Genomic DNA, 23,450 nt, shown 5'->3' on the forward strand with positions numbered 1-23,450 from the left:
TCAGGTGAAAACGACTTGGCAGGCAGAAAACACGATCTCTCTTCCTCTGGAGGAGCTGAGCCGATCTCAGGTGAAAATGACTTGGCAGGCAGAAAACACGACCTCTCTTCCTCTGGAGGAGCTGAGCCGATCTCAGGTGAAAACGACTTGGCAGGCAGAAAACACGATCTCTCTTCCTCTGGAGGAGCTGAGCAGATCTCAGGTGAAAACGACTTGGCAGGCAGAAAACACGATCTCTCTTCCTCTGGAGGAGCTGAGCCGATCTCAGGTGAAAACGACTTGGCAGGCAGAAAACACGATCTCTCTTCCTCTGGAGGAGCTGAGCCGATCTCAGGTGAAAACGACTTGGCAGGCAGAAAACACGATCTCTCTTCCTCTGGAGGAGCTGAGCCGATCTCAGGTGAAAACGACTTGGCAGGCAGAAAACACGATCTCTCTTCCTCTGGAGGAGCTGAGCCGATCTCAGGTGAAAACGACTTGGCAGGCAGAAAACACGATCTCTCTTCCTCTGGAGGAGCTGAGCCGATCTCAGGTGAAAACGACTTGGCAGGCAGAAAACACGATCTCTCTTCCTCTGGAGGAGCTGAGCAGATCTCAGGTGAAAACGACTTGGCAGGCAGAAAACACGATCTCTCTTCCTCTGGAGGAGCTGAGCCGATCTCAGGTGAAAACGACTTGGCAGGCAGAAAACACGAGGAGGCCATTATGCCAATTTAGAGAGAGTCAGGGGAGGCTTTCTTTGAAACACCACTTTTAAATCGCAGTCAGAACTGTGTACTCTCAATCTCTATCTCTACAGCTACGTCTCCCTCATACGCCAGGGCCTCAAAGCATGATGGGAACAGCACAGGCAGACCTCAAAGCATTGGCATCCCCCATCACTATCACACACTATGTCACACACAACACAACGCTCACACAACACACACACACAACAAACACACACTCACACAACACACACATACTCACACAACACACAACAAACACACACTCACAACAAACACACACTCACACAACACACACTCACACAACACACACACACACAACAAACACACACTCACACAACACACACATACTCACACAACACACAACAAACACACACTCACAACAAACACACACTCACACAACACACACATACACTCACACAACACACAACAAACACACACTCACAACAAACGCACAGTATATGAATGTAGTAGGCCTATTTATAGACCACCATCCTGAGTAGTTTCCTGTTCCTTTATTTATTCATGTTGGGGGTTTTTCAGGTCCAGTCTCCCTTTTCTTTTGCGTTCTCCTGACATTGAAGTGAAGTAAGGTCTCTTTCTGTTTCTTTCTTCCGTAACGCTTTGGAGACTTGCTTTGGGGAACCGTCAGTCACGTATTCCACTGAACGAATCACCCATGCAGACATCCCTCCGCCCTTCCTCTCAGTCCGTTCAGTCAGGAGGACATGAAGAGTACGGCCCAACATTCTATCCCTCCGCCCTTCCTCTCAGTCCGTTCAGTCAGGAGGACATGAAGAGTACGGCCCAACATTCTATCCCTCCATCCTTCCTCTCAGTCCGTTCAGTCAGGAGGACATGAAGAGTACGGCTCAACATTCTATCCATCCGTCCTTCCTCTCAGTCCGTTCAGTCAGGAGGACATGAAGAGTACGGCTCAACATTCTATCCCTCCGTCCTTCCTCTCAGTCCGTTCAGTCAGGAGGACATGAAGAGTACGGCCCAACATTCTATCCTCCGTCCTCCTCTCAGTCCGTTCAGTCAGGAGGACATGAAGAGTACGGCCCAACATTCTATCCCTCCATCCTTCCTCTCAGTCCGTTCAAGTCAGGAGGACATGAAGAGTACGGCCCAACATTCTATCCCTCCGCCCTTCCTCTCAGTCCGTTCAGTCAGGAGGACATGAAGAGTACGGCCCAACATTCTATCCCTCCGCCCTTCCTCTCAGTCCGTTCAGTCAGGAGGACATGAAGAGTACGGCTCAACATTCTATCCCTCCGTCCTTCTCTCAGTCCGTTCAGTCAGGAGGACATGAAGAGTACGGCTCCAACATTCTATCCCTCCGTCCTTCCTCTCAGTCCGTTCAGTCAGGAGGACATGAAGAGTACGGCCAACATTCTATCCCTCCATCCTTCCTCTCAGTCCGTTCAGTCAGGAGGACATGAAGAGTACGGCCCAACATTCTATCCCTCCGTCCTTCCTCTCAGTCCGTTCAGTCAGGAGGACATGAAGAGTACGGCCCAACATTCTATCCCTCCGCCCTTCCTCTCAGTCCGTTCAGTCAGGAGGACATGAAGAGTACGGCCCAACATTCTATCCCTCCATCCTTCCTCTCAGTCCGTTCAGTCAGGAGGACATGAAGAGTACGGCCCAACATTCTATCCCTCCGCCCTTCCTCTCAGTCCGTTCAGTCAGGAGGACATGAAGAGTACGGCCCAACATTCTATCCCTCCGTCCTTCCTCTCAGTCCGTTCAGTCAGGAGGACATGAAGAGTACGGCCCAACATTCTATCCCTCCATCCTTCCTCTCAGTCCGTTCAGTCAGGAGGACATGAAGAGTACGGCTCAACATTCTATCCCTCCGTCCTTCCTCTCAGTCCGTTCAGTCAGGAGGACATGAAGAGTACGGCCCAACATTCTATCCCTCCGTCCTTCCTCTCAGTCCGTTCAGTCAGGAGGACATGAAGAGTACGGCTCAACATTCTATCCCTCCGTCCTTCCTCTCAGTCCGTTCAGTCAGGAGGACATGAAGAGTACGGCCCAACATTCTATCCCTCCGTCCTTCCTCTCAGTCCGTTCAGTCAGGAGGACATGAAGAGTACGGCCCAACATTCTATCCCTCCGTCCTTCCTCTCAGTCCGTTCAGTCAGGAGGACATGAAGAGTACGGCCCAACATTCTATCCCTCCGTCCTTCCTCTCAGTCCGTTCAGTCAGGAGGACATGAAGAGTACGGCCCAACATTCTATCCCTCCGTCCTTCCTCTCAGTCCGTTCAGTCAGGAGGACATGAAGAGTACGGCTCAACATTCTATCCCTCCATCCTTCCTCTCAGTCCGTTCAGTCAGGAGGACATGAAGAGTACGGCCCAACATTCTATCCCTCCGTCCTTCCTCTCAGTCCGTTCAGTCAGGAGGACATGAAGAGTACGGCTCAACATTCTATCCCTCCGTCCTTCCTCTCAGTCCGTTCAGTCAGGAGGACATGAAGAGTACGGCTCAACATTCTATCCCTCCGCCCTTCCTCTCAGTCCGTTCAGTCAGGAGGACATGAAGAGTACGGCTCAACATTCTATCCCTCCGTCCTTCCTCTCAGTCCGTTCAGTCAGGAGGACATGAAGAGTACGGCCCAACATTCTATCCCTCCATCCTTCCTCTCAGTCCGTTCAGTCAGGAGGACATGAAGAGTACGGCTCAACATTCTATCCATCCGTCCTTCCTCTCAGTCCGTTCAGTCAGGAGGACATGAAGAGTACGGCTCAACATTCTATCCCTCCATCCTTCCTCTCAGTCCGTTCAGTCAGGAGGACATGAAGAGTACGGCCCAACATTCTATCCCTCCGTCCTTCCTCTCAGTCCGTTCAGTCAGGAGGACATGAAACATTCTATCCCTCCGTCCTTCCTCTCAGTCCGTTCAGTCAGGAGGACATGAAGAGTACGGCCCAACATTCTATCCCTCCGTCCTTCCTCTCAGTCCGTTCAGTCAGGAGGACATGAAGAGTACGGCTCAACATTCTATCCCTCCGTCCTTCCTCTCAGTCCGTTCAGTCAGGAGGACATGAAGAGTACGGCCCAACATTCTATCCCTCCGTCCTTCCTCTCAGTCCGTTCAGTCAGGAGGACATGAAGAGTACGGCCCAACATTCTATCCCTCCATCCTTCCTCTCAGTCCGTTCAGTCAGGAGGACATGAAGAGTACGGCTCAACATTCTATCCATCCGTCCTTCCTCTCAGTCCGTTCAGTCAGGAGGACATGAAGAGTACGGCCCAACATTCTATCCCTCCGTCCTTCCTCTCAGTCCGTTCAGTCAGGAGGACATGAAGAGTACGGCTCAACATTCTATCCCTCCGTATCAGTCCGTTCAGTCAGGAGGACATGAAGAGTACGGCCCAACATTCTATCCCTCCGTCCTTCCTCTCAGTCCGTTCAGTCAGGAGGACATGAAGAGTACGGCCCAACATTCTATCCCTCCGCCCTTCCTCTCAGTCCGTTCAGTCAGGAGGACATGAAGAGTACGGCTCAACATTCTATCCCTCCGTCCTTCCTCTCAGTCCGTTCAGTCAGGAGGACATGAAGAGTACGGCCCAACATTCTATCCCTCCCTCCTCCTCTCAGTCCGTTCAGTCAGGAGGACATGAAGAGTACGGCTCAACATTCTATCCCTCCGTCCTTCCTCTCAGTCCGTTCAGTCAGGAGGACTGAAGAGTACGGCCAACATTCTATCCCTCCGCCCTCCTCTCAGTCCGTTCAGTCAGGAGGACATGAAGAGTACGGCTCAACATTCTATCCCTCCGTCCTTCCTCTCAGTCCGTTCAGTCAGGAGGACATGAAGAGTACGGCCCCAACATTCTATCCCTCCGCCCTTCCTCTCAGTCCGTTCAGTCAGGAGGACATGAAGAGTAACGGCCTCACATTCTATCCCTCCGCCCTTCTCTCAGTCCGCAGTCAGGAGGCTGAGGCCAACATTCTATCCTCCGTCCTTCCTCTCAGTCCGGTTCAGTCAGGAGGACATGAAGAGTACGGCCCAACATTCTATCCCTCCGTCCTTCCTCTCAGTCCGTTCAGTCAGGAGGACATGAAGAGTACGGCCCAACATTCTATCCCTCCATCCTTCCCTCTCAGTCCGTTCAGTCAGGAGGACATGAAGAGTACGGCTCAACATTCTATCCCTCCATCCTTCCTCTCAGTCCGTTCAGTCAGGAGGACATGAAGAGTACGGCTCAACATTCTATCCCTCCATCCTTCCTCTCAGTCCGTTCAGTCAGGAGGACATGAAGAGTACGGCCCAACATTCTATCCCTCCATCCTTCCTCTCAGTCCGTTCAGTCAGGAGGACATGAAGAGTACGGCTCCAACATTCTATCCCTCCTCCTTCCTCTCAGTCCGTTCCAGTCAGGAGGACATGAAGAGTACGGCCCAACATTCTATCCCTCCGCCCTTCCTCTCAGTCCGTTCAGTCAGGAGGACATGAAGAGTACGGCCCAACATTCTATCCTCCGTCCTTCCTCTCAGTCCGTTCAGTCAGGAGGACATGAAGAGTACGGCTCAACATTCTATCCCTCCGCCCTTCCTCTCAGTCCGTTCAGTCAGGAGGACATGAAGAGTACGGCCCAACATTCTATCCCTCCTCCTTCCTCTCAGTCCGTTCAGTCAGGAGGACATGAAGAGTACGGCTCAACATTCTATCCATCCGTCCTTCCTCTCAGTCCGTTCAGTCAGGAGGACATGAAGAGTACGGCTCAACATTCTATCCCTCCGCCCTTCCTCTCAGTCCGTTCAGTCAGGAGGACATGAAGAGTACGGCTCAACATTCTATCCCTCCGTCCTTCCTCTCAGTCCGTTCAGTCAGGAGGACATGAAGAGTACGGCCCAACATTCTATCCCTCCAGCCTTCCTCTCAGTCCGTTCAGTCAGGAGGACATGAAGAGTACGGCTCAACATTCTATCCCTCCATCCTTCCTCTCAGTCCGTTCAGTCAGGAGGACATGAAGAGTACGGCCCAACATTCTATCCCTCCATCCTTCCTCTCAGTCCGTTCAGTCAGGAGGACATGAAGAGTACGGCTCAACATTCTATCCCTCCGCCCTTCCTCTCAGTCCGTTCAGTCAGGAGGACATGAAGAGTACGGCTCAACATTCTATCCCTCCGTCCTTCCTCTCAGTCCGTTCAGTCAGGAGGACATGAAGAGTACGGCTCAAACATTCTATCCCTCCGCCCTTCCTCTCAGTCCGTTCAGTCAGGAGGACATGAAGAGTACGGCCCAACATTCTATCCCTCCGTCCTTCCTCTCAGTCCGTTCAGTCAGGAGGACATGAAGAGTACGGCCCAACATTCTATCCCTCCATCCTTCCTCTCAGTCCGTTCAGTCAGGAGGACATGAAGAGTACGGCCCAACATTCTATCCCTCCGCCCTTCCTCTCAGTCCGTTCAGTCAGGAGGACATGAAGAGTACGGCCCAACATTCTATCCCTCCGCCCTTCCTCTCAGTCCGTTCAGTCAGGAGGACATGAAGAGTACGGCCCAACATTCTATCCCTCCGCCCTTCCTCTCAGTCCGTTCAGTCAGGAGGACATGAAGAGTACGGCCCAACATTCTATCCCTCCGTCCTTCCTCTCAGTCCGTTCAGTCAGGAGGACAATGAAGAGTACGGCCCAACATTCTATCCCTCCATCCTTCCTCTCAGTCCGTTCAGTCAGGAGGACATGAAGAGTACGGCCCAACATTCTATCCCTCCGTCCTTCCTCTCAGTCCGTTCAGTCAGGAGGACATGAAGAGTACGGCCCAACATTCTATCCCTCCGTCCTTCCTCTCAGTCCGTTCAGTCAGGAGGACATGAAGAGTACGGCCCAACATTCTATCCCTCCGTCCTTCCTCTCAGTCCGTTCAGTCAGGAGGACATGAAGAGTACGGCCCCAACATTCTATCCCTCCATCCTTCCTCTCAGTCCGTTCAGTCAGGAGGACATGAAGAGTACGGCCCAACATTCTATCCCTCCGTCCTTCCTCTCAGTCCGTTCAGTCAGGAGGACATGAAGAGTACGGCCCAACATTCTATCCCTCCATCCTTCCTCTCAGTCCGTTCAGTCAGGAGGACATGAAGAGTACGGCTCAACATTCTATCCCTCCGTCCTTCCTCTCAGTCCGTTCAGTCAGGAGGACATGAAGAGTACGGCCCAACATTCTATCCCTCCGTCCTTCCTCTCAGTCCGTTCAGTCAGGAGGACATGAAGAGTACGGCCCAACATTCTATCCCTCCATCCTTCCTCTCAGTCCGTTCAGTCAGGAGGATATGAAGAGTACGGCCCAACATTCTATCCCTCCATCCTTCCTCTCAGTCCGTTCAGTCAGGAGGACATGAAGAGTACGGCTCAACATTCTATCCCTCCGTCCTTCCTCTCAGTCCGTTCAGTCAGGAGGACATGAAGAGTACGGCTCAACATTCTATCCCTCCGTCCTTCCTCTCAGTCCGTTCAGTCAGGAGGACATGAAGAGTACGGCCCCAACATTCTATCCCTCCGTCCTTCCTCTCAGTCCGTTCAGTTCAGGAGGACATGAAGAGTACGGCTCAACATTCTATCCCTCCGTCCTTCCTCTCAGTCCGTTCAGTCAGGAGGACATGAAGAGTACGGCTCAACATTCTATCCCTCCGCCCTTCCTCTCAGTCCGTTCAGTCAGGAGGACATGAAGAGTACGGCTCAAACATTCTATCCCTCCGTCCTTCCTCTCAGTCCGTTCAGTCAGGAGGACATGAAGAGTACGGCCCAACATTCTATCCCTCCATCCTTCCTCTCAGTCCGTTCAGTCAGGAGGACATGAAGAGTACGGCTCAACATTCTATCCATCCGTCCTTCCTCTCAGTCCGTTCAGTCAGGAGGACATGAAGAGTACGGCTCAACATTCTATCCCTCCGTCCTTCCTCTCAGTCCGTTCAGTCAGGAGGACATGAAGAGTACGGCCCAACATTCTATCCCTCCGTCCTTCCTCTCAGTCCGTTCAGTCAGGAGGACATGAAGAGTACGGCTCAACATTCTATCCCTCCGCCCTTCCTCTCAGTCCGTTCAGTCAGGAGGACATGAAGAGTACGGCCCAACATTCTATCCCTCCATCCTTCCTCTCAGTCCGTTCAGTCAGGAGGACATGAAGAGTACGGCCCAACATTCTATCCCTCCGTCCTTCCTCTCAGTCCGTTCAGTCAGGAGGACATGAAGAGTACGGCCCAACATTCTATCCCTCCGTCCTTCCTCTCAGTCCGTTCAGTCAGGAGGACATGAAGAGTACGGCTCAACATTCTATCCCTCCGTCCTTCCTCTCAGTCCGTTCAGTCAGGAGGACATGAAGAGTACGGCTCAACATTCTATCCCTCGTCCTTCCTCTCAGTCCGTTCAGTCGGAGGACATGAAGAGGTACGGCTCAAACATTCTCCGACTGAAGAACTTATGAACGTGTTTTATTTATTGAGAAAAGCATGAAAGGCCACGACAAGAACACTGGCTGCGTTCCAAATGACACCCTATTCCCTAATACAGTGCACTACGTTAGCCTAGAGACCTATGGGCCCTGGTCAAAAGTAGTGAACTACTTAGGGATTAGGAAGCCATTTAGGACGTAGGCACCGTGTATGTTCCCTGACTGAGAGGTTGTTGAATTATTAGTTGGTGTTACTATAAAATAAATGTCAGGAGACATGGAGCTGATGGAGTTACAAAATACACATTGGCTGTATCCCAAATAGTGTCTGTATCCCAAATAGTGTCTGTATCCCAAATAGTGTCTGTATCCCAAATAGTGTCTGTATCCCAAATAGTGTCTGTATCCCAAATAGTGTCTGTATCCCAAATAGTGTCTGTATCCCAAATAGTGTCTGTATCCCAAATAGTGTCTGTATCCCAAATAGTGTCTGTATCCCAAATAGTGGCTGTATCCCAAATAGTGTCTGTATCCCAAATAGTGTCTGTATCCCAAATAGTGTCTGTATCCCAAATAGTGTCTGTATCCCAAATAGTGTCTGTATCCCAAATAGTGTCTGTATCCCAAATAGTGTCTGTATCCCAAATAGTGTCTGTATCCCAAAATAGTGTCTGTATCCCAAGTAGTGGCTGTATCCCAAATAGGGTCTGTATCCCAAATAGTGTCTGTATCCCAAATAGTGTCTGTATCCCAAATAGTGTCTGTATCCCAAATAGTGTCTGTATCCCAAGTAGTGGCTGTATCCCAAAATAGTGTCTGTATCCCAAGTAGTGGCTGTATCCCAAATAGTGTCTGTATCCCAAATAGTGTCTGTATCCCAAATAGTGTCTGTATCCCAAGTAGTGGCTGTGTCCCAAATAGTGTCTGTATCCCAAATAGTGTCTGTATCCCAAATAGTGTCTGTGTCCCAAATAGTGTCTGTATCCCAAGTAGTGTCTGTATCCCAAATAGTGTCTGTATCCCAAGTAGTGGCTGTATCCCAAATAGTGTCTGTATCCCAAATAGTGTCTGTATCCCAAATAGTGTCTGTATCCCAAATAGTGCCTGTATCCCAAATAGTGTCTGTATCCCAAATAGTGTCTGTATCCCAAATAGTGTCTGTATCCCAAATAGCACTCTATTACCTATACAGTGCACTACTTTTGACCAGGACCCAAAGGGTAAGTAGGTTACATAAATAAAGGTTAAATAAATAAATCTGATAGCACTGAGTTAGCGGTAGGATCACACTTGAACATATGCTTCATGATATCTGAGTATGTTTTTTTGTTGGAAATCTGAGACAGTGTTTGTCTCTATAGCTGTTTGGAGACAAAGGACTGAATGTCACAGAGAACCAAATGGATCAATGTTACAGCATACAAAAACACAAGAGAGAAATGAAAAATGAAATGAGCCCCCCCCTCCCCAAACAACTCCCTCTTCCCTGTGTTCTGACATAAAACTAACGTCCCAGTATGTGTTGTTTTTCCTCAATATTCCACAATCATTTAGGAAATTCCACACAAAAATCGCTCTGTATAAACAGTGTGAGTCACAGAGGCTGCAGGGTTATCAAGGTAACCTTCCTAATGAAACGTGAAGTACTTTTACTCAGTGTCAAATTGTGTTTGGGAGGGCTCATATCCGACTCACATTTAGCGTTTTAATACACGAAGCTGCCAGGCTGGCAGAAAACAAATTAAATGTGAAAGGTGTTTGATTGCCAGAGTCCCTAAAGGCCTCATAACACAGTACTACCACAAGCAACAAATAACAATAAAATGGCCGACTTCAACGCCTATAGAAGTTACTGCAGAGAGTGAAAATCTAACTAAGGGTATAACAGCAGTAAGGCAAGTCATTGTGCCATTAGAGGTTGATAATTATACTAAACAGGTGGAGAATAGCGCTAGCTTTATTAGCGTCATTATAATTAACAGGTGGAGAATAGTGCTAACTTTATTAGCATAATTCTACTAAACAGGTGGCGAATAGCGCTAGCTTTATTAGCATCATTATAATAACAGGTGGAGAGTAGTGCTAACTTTATTAGCATCATTATGCTAAACAGGGAGCTATAGTGTATGCTGTACAGGTGATAAAACAGGTCAGAAACACATTGGTCAAGCCAGCTAGGTTCTAAAAGCTCTCTGGCTGACTGCATCCCCATCTGTACGCATTTACGCCCTGGAATAATGTGAGTTCTGTACTGCGTTTTAGTAGAGGTTGTCTACATTTAGGTTCCACATGACTGTTTCAGCGAGGCTGGTTAATTGGTCACTCTCCCCTCCTTGCAATGCATCTCTTGAAGTATCTGGAAATGATCCACCTCATACAGTGGGGTCTGAAATGATTGATACCCTTGATAAAGATGAGCAATAATAACTGTATAAAATACATCATTAAAATACTGAACTATGTTGTATACTAAATATTGTGGGGAAATTATATCATTTTGTACTAATACAATTGCTCAGAAAAATTGATTTTGTTTAACAAGTAATAATGTTTTTTTCTCAAAAAGGTAGGGGTTAAAATTATTGGCACATCTAAAGATTCTTATAAATAAAGTAGTAAAAAAGGCTTAGTATTTAGTCTCATACTCCTAGCACTCAATGACTACACCAAGCTTTTGACTCGTTGGATACATTTGCAATTCGTTTTGTGTCTGGGGCAGTGTGTCTGGGGCAGTGTGTCTGGGGCAGTGTGACTGGGGCAGTGTGACTGGGGCAGTGTGTCTGGGGCAGTGTGTCTGGGGCAGTGTGTCTGGGGCAGTGTGACTGGGGCAGTGTGACTGGGGCAGTGTGTCTGGGGCAGTGTGTCTGGGGCAGTGTGACTGGGGCAGTGTGTCTGGGGCAGTGTGTCTGGGGCAGTGTGACTGGGGCAGTGTGACTGGGGCAGTGTGTCTGGGGCAGTGTGACTGGGGCAGTGTGTCTGGGGCAGTGTGACAGGGGCGATGTGTCTGGGGCAGTGTGACAGGGCAGTGTGTCTGGGGCAGTGTGACAGGGGTTAGTGTGTCTGGGGCAGTGTGACAGGGGCCGTGTGACTGGGGCAGTGTAACAGGGGTTAGTGTGTCTGGGGCAGTGTGACTGGGGCAGTGTGACTGGGGCAGTGTAACAGGGGTTAGTGTGACTGGGGCAGTGTGACAGGGGCAGTGTGTCTGGGGCAGTGTGACTGGGGCAGTGTGACTGGGGCAGTGTGACAGGGGCAGTGTAACAGGGTTAGTGTGACTGGGGCAGTGTGACAGGGGCAGTGTAACAGGGGTTAGTGTGACTGGGGCAGTGTGACAGGGGCAGTGTGTCTGGGGCAGTGTGACTGGGGCAGTGTGACAGGGGCAGTGTAACAGGGGTTAGTGTGACTGGGGCAGTGTGACAGGGGCAGTGTAACAGGGGTTAGTGTGACTGGGGCAGTGTGACAGGGGCAGTGTGTCTGGGGCAGTGTGACTGGGGCAGTGTGACTGGGGCAGTGTAACAGGGGTTAGTGTGTCTGGGGCAGTGTGACAGGGGCAGTGTGACTGGGTTAGTGTGACTGGGGCAGTGTGACTGGGGCAGTGTGTCTGGGGCAGTGTGACTGGGGCAGTGTGACAGGGGCAGTGTGACAGGGGCAGTGTGACTGGGGCAGTGTGACAGTGGCAGTGTAACAGGGGTTAGTGTGACTGGGGCAGTGTAACAGGGGTTAGTGTGACTGGGGCAGTGTAACAGGGGTTAGTGTGACTGGGGCAGTGTGACAGGGGCAGTGTGACTGGGGCAGTGTGACAGGGGCAGTGTAACAGGGGCAGTGTGACTGGGGCAGTGTAACAGGGGTTAGTGTGACTGGGGCAGTGTGTGTGTGCGGGAGGGGGGTAGATATAGATTCCCTGATTCATCACATTACAGTTTATTTGATTTTGTCTATCATTTGAGAAGTCAGCAATGTAGGCTACCTCATGTCCTGGATTTTTAAACTGTCCATCATAACAACAATGTAAGACATATACGGAGAAGCAACATTTGAAAACTTTCAGGTTTTCACTGATTACTTTGATCAGGGCTATCAAGAAGCAGAAGAAGAAGAAGAACAAGAAGAAGAAGAAGAAGAAGAAGAAGAAGAAGGAGAAGAAGAAGAAGAAGAAGGAGGAGAAGAAGCAGAAGAAGAAGAAGAACAAGAAGAAGAAGAAGAAGAAGAAGAAGAAGAAGGAGAAGAAGAAGAAGAAGAAGGAGGAGAAGAAGCAGAAAGAAGAAGAAGAAGAAGAAGGAGAAGAAGAAGAAGAAGGAGGAGAAGCAGAAGAAGAAGGAGAAGAAGAAGAAGAAGAAGAAGGTCTGCTGCAGTATAAACCTTCTCTTGTCCTTTATAGAGCCCCATATCTCTACAGTCAGCAGCACAGCTGCCATCCTCCCCACCTCTCCTCCCCCGCCTCACCCTTCCTCCTCCCCTCCCAGCTGGCACTGTATGGGTTCCTGGACATGGCCCAGCCAGTGGTGTGTGTCCATCCATCCATCCACCCAGCGTCTGGCCACATGTGGTTCACAATCCCCCCCCCCCCCCCCCCACACACACATTAAACCCCCAGAGTCCACCTCCTGTCAGCAATCAATCAACATCCAGGACACATGGAACTGCCGCTGTAATGTTCTGTCCGTCTGTCTGCTTTGGTTATGGATCATGATGAGTTAGTGTTGTTGTCTGTCTGCTTTGGTTATGGATCATGATGAGTGAGTTAGATGAGTGTTGTTGTGTTGTTATTGCTGGAATGGTAAATGAACAGCAACCCAAATGGGAGATCATGTTGTTTGTCTCTTTGTGGGCTGAAACAACTGTCCTGGAATGGGCTCTGGCAGCGAGCACAGCAACACTGACACCAACCCAGGGCTGCGTCCCAAATGGAACCCTATCCACTACATAGGGCACTACTCTGGGCCCTGGACCTCACTACATAGTGCACAACTCTGGGCCCTGGGCCTCACTACATAGTACACTACTCTGGGCCTCACTACATAGGGCCCTACTCTGGGCTCTGGGCCTCACTACATAGGGCACTACTCTGGGTCTCACTACATAGGGCACAACTCTGGGTCTCACTAATAGGGCACTACTCTGGGCCTCACTACATAGGGCACTACTCTGGGCCTCACTACGTAGGACACTACTCTAGAACTCACTACATAGTACACTTCTCTGGGCCTCACTACATAGGACACTTCTCTGGGTCTCACTACACAGTGCACTACTCTGGGCCTCACTACATAGGACACTACTCTGGGCTCTGGGCCTCACTACATAGGGCACTACTCTGGGCCTCACTACATAGTGCACAACTCTGGGTCTCACTACATAGGTCACTACTCTGGGCCCTGGGCCTCACTACACAGTGCACTACTCTGGGCCTCACTACATAGTGCACTACTCTGGGCCTTACTACATAGGGCACTACTCTGGGACTCACTATATGGTGCACTACTCTGGGCCTCACTACATAGGGCACTTCTCTGGGCCTCACTACATAGTGCACTACTCTGGGCCTCACTACATAGGACACTACTCTGGGCTTCACTACATAGTGCACTACTCTGGGCCTCACTACATAGATCACTACTCTGGGCCCTGGGCCGAACTACATAGGGCACTATTCTGGGCCTCACTACACAGTCACTACTCTGGGCCCTAGGCCTCACTACATAGAGCACTACTCTGGGCCTCACTACATAGGGCACTACTCTGGACCTCACTACATAGGGCACTACTCTGGCCCCACTACGTAGGCATTACCCTGGGCCTCATTACATAGGGCACTACTCTGGGCCTCACTACATAGGACACAACTCTGGGCCTCACTACACAGGGCACTACTCTGGGCCTCACTACATAGGGCACTACTCTGGGTCTCACTACATAGGGCACTACTCTGGGCCTCACTACATAGGGAACTACTCTGGGCCCTCACTACATAGAGCACTACTCTGGGCCTTACTACAAAGGTCACTACTCTGGGCCCTGGGCCTCACTACATAGGGCATTACTCTGGGCCTCACTACATAGGGCTCTACTCTGGACCTCACTACATAAGGCACTACTCTGGCCCCACTACGTAGGGCATTACTCTGGGCCTCATTACATAGGGCACTACTCTGGGCCTCACTACATAGGACACTACTCTGGGCCTCACTACCACAGGGCACTACTCTGGGCCTTACTACAAAGGTCACTACTCTGGGCCCTGGGCCTCAATACATAGGGCACTACTCTGGGCCTCACTACACAGTGCACTACTCTGGGGTCTCACTATGCAGTGCACTACTCTGGGACTCACTACATAGTACACAACTCTGGGTCTCACTATGTAGTGCACTACTCTGGGACTCACTACATAGGGCACTTCTCTGGGCCTCACTACATAGTGCACAACTCTGGGCCTCACTACATAGGACACTACTCTGGGCTTCACTACATAGTGCACTACTCTGGGCCTCACTACATAGGTCACTACTCTGGGCCCTGGGCCCGAACTACAATAGGCACTATTCTGGGCCTCACTACATAGAGCACTACTCTGGGCCTCACTACATAGGGCACTACTCTGGGCCTCACTACATAGTGCACTATTCTGGGCCTCACTACACAGTCACTACTCTGGGCCCTAGGCCTTCACTACATAGAGCACTACTCTGGGCCTCACTACATAGAGCACTACTCTGGGCCTCACTACATAGGGCACTACTCTGGGCCTCACTACAGAGTGCACTACTCTGGGCCTCACTACATAGAGCACTACTCTGGGCCTCACTACATAGGGCACCTTACTCTGGTTCTCACTACATAGGGCACTACTCTGGGCTCTGGACCTCACTACATAGGGCACTACTCTGGACCTCACTACATAGGGCACTACTCTGGGCCCCATTACATATGGCTCTACTCTGGTTCTCACTACATAGGGCACTACTCTGGGCCCTGGGCCTCACTACATAGGGCATTACTCTGGGCCTCACTACATAGGGCACTACTCTGGACCTCACTACATAGGGCACTACTCTGGACCTCACTACATAGGGCATTACTCTGGGCCTCATTACATAGGACACTACTCTGGGCTTCACTACATAGTGCACTACTCTGGGCCTCACTACATAGGGTCACTACTCTGGGCCCTGGCCGAACTACATAGGGCACTATTCTGGGCCTCACTACACAGTCACTACTCTGGGCCCTAGGCCTCACTACATAGAGCACTACTCTGGGCCTCACTACATAGGGCATACTCTGGGCCTTACTACAAAGATCACTACTCTGGGCCCTGGGCCTCATTACATAGGGCCACTACTCTTGGGGCTCACAACACAGTGCACTACTCTGGGCTCACTACTAGGCACTACTCGGGACCTCACTAATAGGGCACTACTCTGGCCCACTACATAGGGCATTTACTATGGGCCTCATTACATAGGGCACTACTCTGGGCCTCCACTACATTAGGAAACTACTCTGGGCCTCACTACACAGGGCCTACTCTGGGCCTCACTACATAGGGCACTACCTCTGGGTCTCACTACATAGGGAACTACTCTGGGCCTCACTACATAGGGCACTACTCTGGGCCTTACTACAAAGGTCACTACTCTGGGCCCAGGGCCTCACTAACATAGGGCATTACTCTGGGCCTCACTACATAGGGCTCTACTCTGGACCTCACTACATAAGGCCACTACTCTGGACCTCACTACATAGGCACTACTCTGGCCCCACTACGTAGGGCATTACTCTGGGCCTCATTACATAGGGCACTACTCTGGGCCTCACTACATAGGACACTACTCTGGGCCTCACTACACAGGGCACTACTCTGGGCCTTACTACAAAGGTCACTACTCTGGGCCCTGGGCCTCAATACATAGGGCAACTACTCTGGGCCTCACTACACAGTGCACTACTCTGGGACTCACTACATAGTACCACAACTCTGGGTCTCACTATGTAGTGCACTACTCTGGGACTCACTACATAGGGCACTACTCTGGGCCTCACTACATAGTGCACTACTCTGGGCCTCACTACATAGGACACTACTCTGGGCTTCACTACATAGTGCACTACTCTGGGCCTCACTACATAGGTCACTACTCTGGGCCCTGGGGCCCGAACTACAATAGGCACTATTCTGGGCCTCACTACATAGAGCACTACTCTGGGCCTCACTAACATAGGGCACTACTCTGGGCCTCACTACATAGTGCACTATTCTGGGCCTCACTACACAGTCACTACTCTGGGCCCTAGGCCTTCACTACATAGAGCACTACTCTGGGTCTCACTACATAGAGCACTACTCTGGGCCTCACTACATAGGGCACTACTCTGGGCCTCACTACACAGTGCACTACCTCTGGGCTTCACTACATAGAGCACTACTCTGGGCCTCACTACATAGGGCCTACTCTGGACCTCACTACATAGGGCACTACTCTGGGCCCCATTACATATGGCTCTACTCTGGTTCTCACTACATAGGGCACTACTCTGGGCCCTGGGCCTCACTACATAGGGCATTACTCTGGGCCTCACTACATAGGGCACTACTCTGGACCTCACTACATAGGGCACTACTCTGGACCTCACTACATAGGGCATTACTCTGGGCCTCATTACATAGGGCACTACTCTGGGCCTCACTACATAGGACACTACTCTGGGCCTCACTACACAGGGCACTACTCTGGGCCTCACTACATAGGGCACTACTCTGGGTCTCACTACATAGGACACTACTCTGGGCCCTGGGCCTCACTACATAGGGCATTACTCTGGGCCTCACTACATAGGGCACTACTCTGGGCCTCACTACATAGGGCACTACTCTGGGCCTCACTACATAGGGCACTACTCTGGGCCTTACTACAAAGGTCACTACTCTGGGCCCTGGGCCTCACTACATAGGTCACTTCTCTGGGCCTCACTACACAGTGCACTACTCTGGGACTCACTACATAGTACACAACTCTGGGTCTCACTATGTAGTGCACTACTCTGGGCCTCACTACATAGGGCACTTCTCTGGGCCTCACTACATAGTGCACAACTCTGGGCCTCACTACATAAGACACTACTCTGGGCTTCACTACATAGTGCACTACTCTGGGCCTCACTAGATAGGTCACTACTCTGGGCCCTGGGCCCGAACTACAATAGGCACTATTCTGGGCCTCACTACACAGTCACTACTCTGGGCCCTAGGCCTCACTACATAGAGCACTACTCTGGGCCTCACTACACAGTGCACTATTCTGGGCCTCACTACATAGGGCACTACTCTGGGACTCACTACACAGTGCACTACTCTGGGCCTCACTACATAGGGCGCTACTCTGGTTCTCACTACATAGGGCACTACTCTGGGCCCTGGGCCTCACTACATAGGGCATTACTCTGGGCCTCACTACATAGGGCACTACTCTGGCCCCACTACGTAGAGCATTACTCTGGGCCTCATTACATAGGGCACTGCTCTGGACCTCACTTACATAGAGCCACTATCTGGACCCCACTACGTAGGGCACTACTCTGGACCTCACTACATAGGGCACTACTCTGGACCTCACTACATAGAGCACTACTCTGGGCCCCACTACGTAGGGCACTACTCTGGGCCCTGGGCCTCAGTACATAGGGCACTACTCTGGACCCCACTACATAGAGCACTACTCTGGGCCCCACTACGTAGGGCATTACTCTGGGCCCTGGCCTCCAGTACATAGGGCACTACTCTGGGCTCTGGGCCTTCGTCATATAGAAAACAAGGAGCCATCTGGGACTCTAGCCAGGTCTCAGCTGGACCTTTGCAGCTTGCTGCTGCTCTCTCATTACCCTGTATTACTATTAGGGTTGGAATATTCTGATGTCACAAAGACTTTCCCTGGCAACATCTCATCACTAGGCTGCTGTGGTGTGGTGTAGTGTAGTGTAGTGTAGTGTAGTGTGGTGTGGTGTGGGTGGTGTGGTGTGGTGTGGTGTGGTGTGGTGTGGTGTAGTGTAGTGTAGTGTAGTATGGTGTGGTGTGGTGTGTGGTGTGGGACGGTGTGTGATGGTGTGGTGCGGTGTGGTGTAGTATTGTGGTGTGGTACAGTGTAGTATGGTGTGGTGTTGTGTGGTACAGTGTAGTGCGGTGGTGTGTGGTGTAGTGTGGTGTTGGACGGTGTGTTGTGGTGTAGTGTGGTGTGGTGTGTTGTGGTGTAGTGTGGTGGTGTGGTGTAGTGTGGTGTGGTACAGTGTAGTATGGTGTGGTGTTGTGTGGTGTAGTGTGTTGTGGTGTAGTGGGGTGGGGTGTGGTGTGGGGATGGTGTGGTGTGGTGTAGTATGGGTGTGGTGTTGTGTGTGGTGTAGTGTGGTGTGTTGATGGTGTAGTGGTAGTGTGGTGTGGGATGCGTGTTGGTGGGTGGGATGTGGGACGGGTGTAGTATGGTGGTGGTGGGTGTAGTGTGGTGTGTGTACAGTGTAGTATGGTGTGGTGGGGTGTAGTGTGGGTGTGGTACAGTGTAGTAATGGTGTGGTGTTGTGGTGGTGTAGTGTAGTGTGGTGTGTTGTGGTGTAGTGTGGTGTGGGACGGGTGGTGGTGGGGTGGATGTGGGACGGTGTAGTATGGTGTGGTGGGTGTAGTGTGGTGTTGGTTACAGTGTAGTAGGTGTGGTGTTGTGTGGTGTAGTGTTGTGTGGTGTAGTGTGGTGTGGTGTAATGTGGTGTAGTGTGTGTGTGTGGTGTAGTGTGGTGTGGTGTAGTGTGGTGTAGTGTGTGGTGTAGTGTGGTGTAGTGTGGTGTGTTGTGGTGTAGTGTGGTGTGGGACGGTGTGGTGGGGTGTGGGATGGTGTGGTGGGGTGGGATGTGGGACGGTGTAGTATGGTGTGGTGGGGTGTAGTGTGGTGTGGTACAGTGTAGTATGGTGTGGTGTTGTGTGGTGTAGTGTGGTGTGGGACGGTGTGGTGGGGTAGTTACTGCCAACACCCTTACTCCTCATCAACACTAGGAGAGAGAATCAACGGTCTGATAAAACTCCCAATGTATCGCTTTTTGCTCCGTTCTATTTCACGTTTTATCATTTGCTACATACTTAGTGCCTGAGTGTCATGCAGACCAGCTTTCATATCAGAAGCATGCGTCAGCGAGCCGGGCCGAAGGTGGACATATGGGGTATTCTATAGCAGGACAATCCCCGGGCCTCCAGAACTAGAGACGAGAAGCATTTGGCCGCTGCCAAATGGCACCCTGTTCCCTTTAGAGTGCACTGATTTTGACTGGTCCTAGTTTCTGTGCTACTGAGGTTATCCCAGGTCAGGCAGTGGAGAAGGAAACGTCCTTTCTGTTTCCTGAAGGAGAATGAGAATCCCAGATCTGTAAGGTCTGGACTGAAACATTTCCATATGTCTAAATCATTCAATGATGCCCTGGAGGAGAAACGGAGAGCTATCTGAACAGTGTGGTTATGCCACAAATAGTACCCTATTCCCTCTATAGTTGCATTACTTTTGACCAGGGCTCCCATTAGGGCTCATAGGGATCTGGTCAAAAGTAGTGCACCTATAAGGAATAGCGTTTCTCTTGTGACACACCCTATACCAATGCAGAACTCAGGGCATCAAGATTTGTCTCGTCAAGATTACATGAGTCTGTAGTTGTACATCTCATCCAGATTACACATGTGAGTCTGTAGTCCTACATCTCATCCAGATTACACATGTGAGTCTGTAGTCCTACGTCTCATCCAGATTACACATGTGAGTCTGTAGTCCTACATCTCATCCAGATTACACATGTGAGTCTGTAGTCCTACATCTCATCCAGATTACACATGTGAGTCTGTAGTCCTACATCTCATCCAGATTACACATATGAGTCTGTAGTCCTACATCTCATCCAGATTACACCTGTGAGTCTGTAGTCCTACATCTCATCCAGATTACACATATGAGTCTGTAGTCCTACATCTCATCCAGATTACACATATGAGTCTGTAGTCCTACATCTCATCCAGATTACACATATGAGTCTGTAGTCCTACATCTCATCCAGATTACACATATGAGTCTGTAGTCCTACGTCTCATCCAGATTACACATGTGAGTCTGTAGTTGTACATCTCATCCAGATTACACCTGTGAGATCTGGGATGTGTAGCCCTGCGGTACGTCTCACTGTGAGACCGTGTGGTTTGTTTGCGTGGGTTTGGAGCTATGGCAACTTTCACCCAGCATGCCCAGCCATTTGTGTCAGCTAAAATAAAGCTGTAGACTAGATTCCTATATATATTTTAAGCCATACTGTGATTCCTTCAGGGGGATGTATTGAGAGTAGCTACTTTTTCATGCCAGAGGCAAATGGTCCAGTGTATAGATGGAGACGGTAACAGAGATCTCTGTCTGGTGACACATGCATGGAGAGAGGAGGAACGGCTGCCCTCTTGTTTCCTGTTGGCTGTTTGAACCTTACATAACATAGTGATCAGAACAAAGTTTATTTAATACAAAAATAACAATCTTTTAAGTGAAGGGTTGTCCTGTCAATATAGCCAAAATACATCACCTGGAGGGAGTGTCATTGTAGCCAAAATACATCACCTGGAGGGAGTGTCATTGTAGCCAAAATACATCACCTGGAGGGAGTGTCATTGTAGCCAAAATACATCACCTGGAGGGAGTGTCATTGTAGCCAAAATACATCACCTGGAGGGAGTGTCATTGTAGCCAAAATACATCACCTGGAGGGTGTCATTGTAGCCAAAATACATCACCTGGAGGGAGTGTCATTGTAGCCAAAATACATCACCTGGAGGGAGTGTCATTGTAGCCAAAATACATCACCTGGAGGGAGTGTCAGTGTAGCCAAAATACATCATCTGGAGGGAGTGTCAATGTAGCCAAAATACATCACCTGGAGGGTGTCATTGTAGCCAAAATACATCACCTGGAGGGAGTGTCATTGTAGCCAAAATACATCACCTGGAGGGAGGGTCATTGTAGCCAAAATACATCACCTGGAGGGTGTCATTGTAGCCAAAATACATCACCTGGAGGGAGTGTCATTGTAGCCAAAATACATCACCTGGAGGGAGTGTCATTGTAGCCAAAATACATCACCTGGAGGGAGTGTCATTGTAGCCAAAATACATCACCTGGAGGGAGTGTCATTGTAGCCAAAATACATCACCTGGAGGGAGTGTCATTGTAGCCAAAATACATCACCTGGAGGGAGTGTCATTGTAGCCAAAATTCATCTGGAGGGAGTGTCAATGTAGCCAAAATACATCACCTGGAGGGAGTGTCATTGTAGCCAAAATACACACCTGGAGGGAGTGTCATTGTAGCCAAAATACATCACCTGGAGGGAGTGTCATTGTAGCCAAAATACATCACATGGAGGGAGTGTCAATGTAGCCAAAATACATCACCTGGAGGGAGTGTCATTGTAGCCAAAATACATCACCTGGAGGGAGTGTCATTGTAGCCAAAATACATCACCTGGAGGGAGTGTCAATGTAGCCAAAATACATCACCTGGAGTGTCAATGTAGCCAAAATACATCACCTGGAGGGAGTGTCATTGTAGCCAAAATACATCACCTGGAGGGAGTGTCATTGTAGCCAAAATACATCACCTGGAGGGAGTGTCAATGTAGCCAAAATACATCACCTGGAGGGAGTGTCATTGTAGCCAAAATACATCACCTGGAGGGAGTGTCATTGTAGCCAAAATACATCACCTGGAGGGAGTGTCAATGTAGCCAAAATACATCACCTGGAGGGAGTGTCAATGTAGCCAAAATACATCACCTGGAGGGAGTGTCATTGTAGCCAAAATACATCACCTGGAGGGAGTGTCATTGTAGCCAAAATACATCACCTGGAGGGAGTGTCAATGTAGCCAAAATACATCACCTGGCGGGAGTGTCATTGTAGCCAAAATACCTCACCTGGAGGGAGTGTCATTGTAGCCAAATACATCACCTGGAGGGAGTGTCATTGTAGCCAAAATACATCACCTGGAGGGAGTGTCATTGTAGCCAAAATACATCACCTGGAGGGAGTGTCATTGTAGCCAAAATACATCACCTGGAGGGAGTGTCATTGTAGCCAAAATACATCACCTGGAGGAGTGTCATTGTAGCCAAAATCATCTGGAGGGAGTGTCAATGTAGCCAAAATACATCACCTGGAGGGAGTGTCAATGTAGCCAAAATACATCACCTGGAGGGAGTGTCAATGTAGCCAAAATACATCACCTGGAGGGAGTGTCATTGTAGCCAAAATACATCACCTGGAGGGAGTGTCATTGTAGCCAAAATACATCACCTGGAGGAGTGTCAATGTAGCCAAAATACATCACCTGGAGGGAGTGTCATTGTAGCCAAAATACATCACCTGGAGGGAGTGTCATTGTAGCCAAAATACATCACCTGGAGGGAGTGTCATTGTAGCCAAAATACATCACCTGGAGGAGTGTCATTGTAGCCAAATACATCACCTGGAGGGAGTGTCATTGTAGCCCAAAATTCATCTGGAGGGAGTGTCAATGTAGCCAAAATACATCACCTGGAGGGAGTGTCATTGTAGCCAAAATACATCACCTGGAGGGAGTGTCATTGTAGCCAAAATACATCACCTGGAGGGAGTGTCAATGTAGCCAAAATACATCCCTGGAGGGAGTGTCATTGTAGCCAAAATACATCACCTGGAGGGAGTGTCATTGTAGCCAAAATACATCACCTGGAGGGAGTGTCATTGTAGCAAAATACATCACCTGGAGGGAGTGTCAATGTAGCAAAATACATCACCTGAGGGAGTGTCAATGTAGCCAAAATACATCACCTGGAGGGAGTGTCATTGTAGCCAAAATACATCACCTGGAGGGAGTGTCATTGTAGCAGTAAGGGATGGATCGATCTTTACAAATGGTTACCTGGAGAAAACAAGGGGAGGGTCATGCTTTTTACATTTCAGTCAAGGGGAGGGTTTAGTATTTTGTTTTAAATCTAGTCAAGGGAGGTCATGTCATTTAATTGATGAAATGTCTATATCCGTGTTTTAGAACTAGTTGCTTATCGGACTGAATGTCAATGTGTGCCAAACGGCCCCTCATCTCTGAGTCTCCGTGGGCTGTAATATCAAGTGTGATTATAGGCTAGTTTAGTGTGGTCTCAATCACATGATCCATAGCCTATAGCCTAGTGCATGCTGGGAAAAAGCACAGAGCATAGTTATATTAATAAGATAGCTGCTGGGATGGGTGTAAATACACCTAGGGTGCATTATGCTGCAATGGATATT

The 23,450-nt window shown here is 49.8% G+C and overlaps 1 protein-coding gene across 3 annotated transcripts in view; it reads left to right on the plus strand.

Annotated features, from left to right (window-relative positions):
• Positions 1 to 23,450, plus strand: part of LOC115189705 (uncharacterized protein RP612) — a 579,758-nt gene that overhangs the window by 188,460 nt on the left and 367,848 nt on the right. The window lies entirely within an intron of this gene.

Source organism: Salmo trutta, unplaced genomic scaffold (assembly GCF_901001165.1).
Source record: "Salmo trutta unplaced genomic scaffold, fSalTru1.1, whole genome shotgun sequence".
Taxonomy (NCBI): Eukaryota; Metazoa; Chordata; class Actinopteri; order Salmoniformes; family Salmonidae; genus Salmo; species Salmo trutta.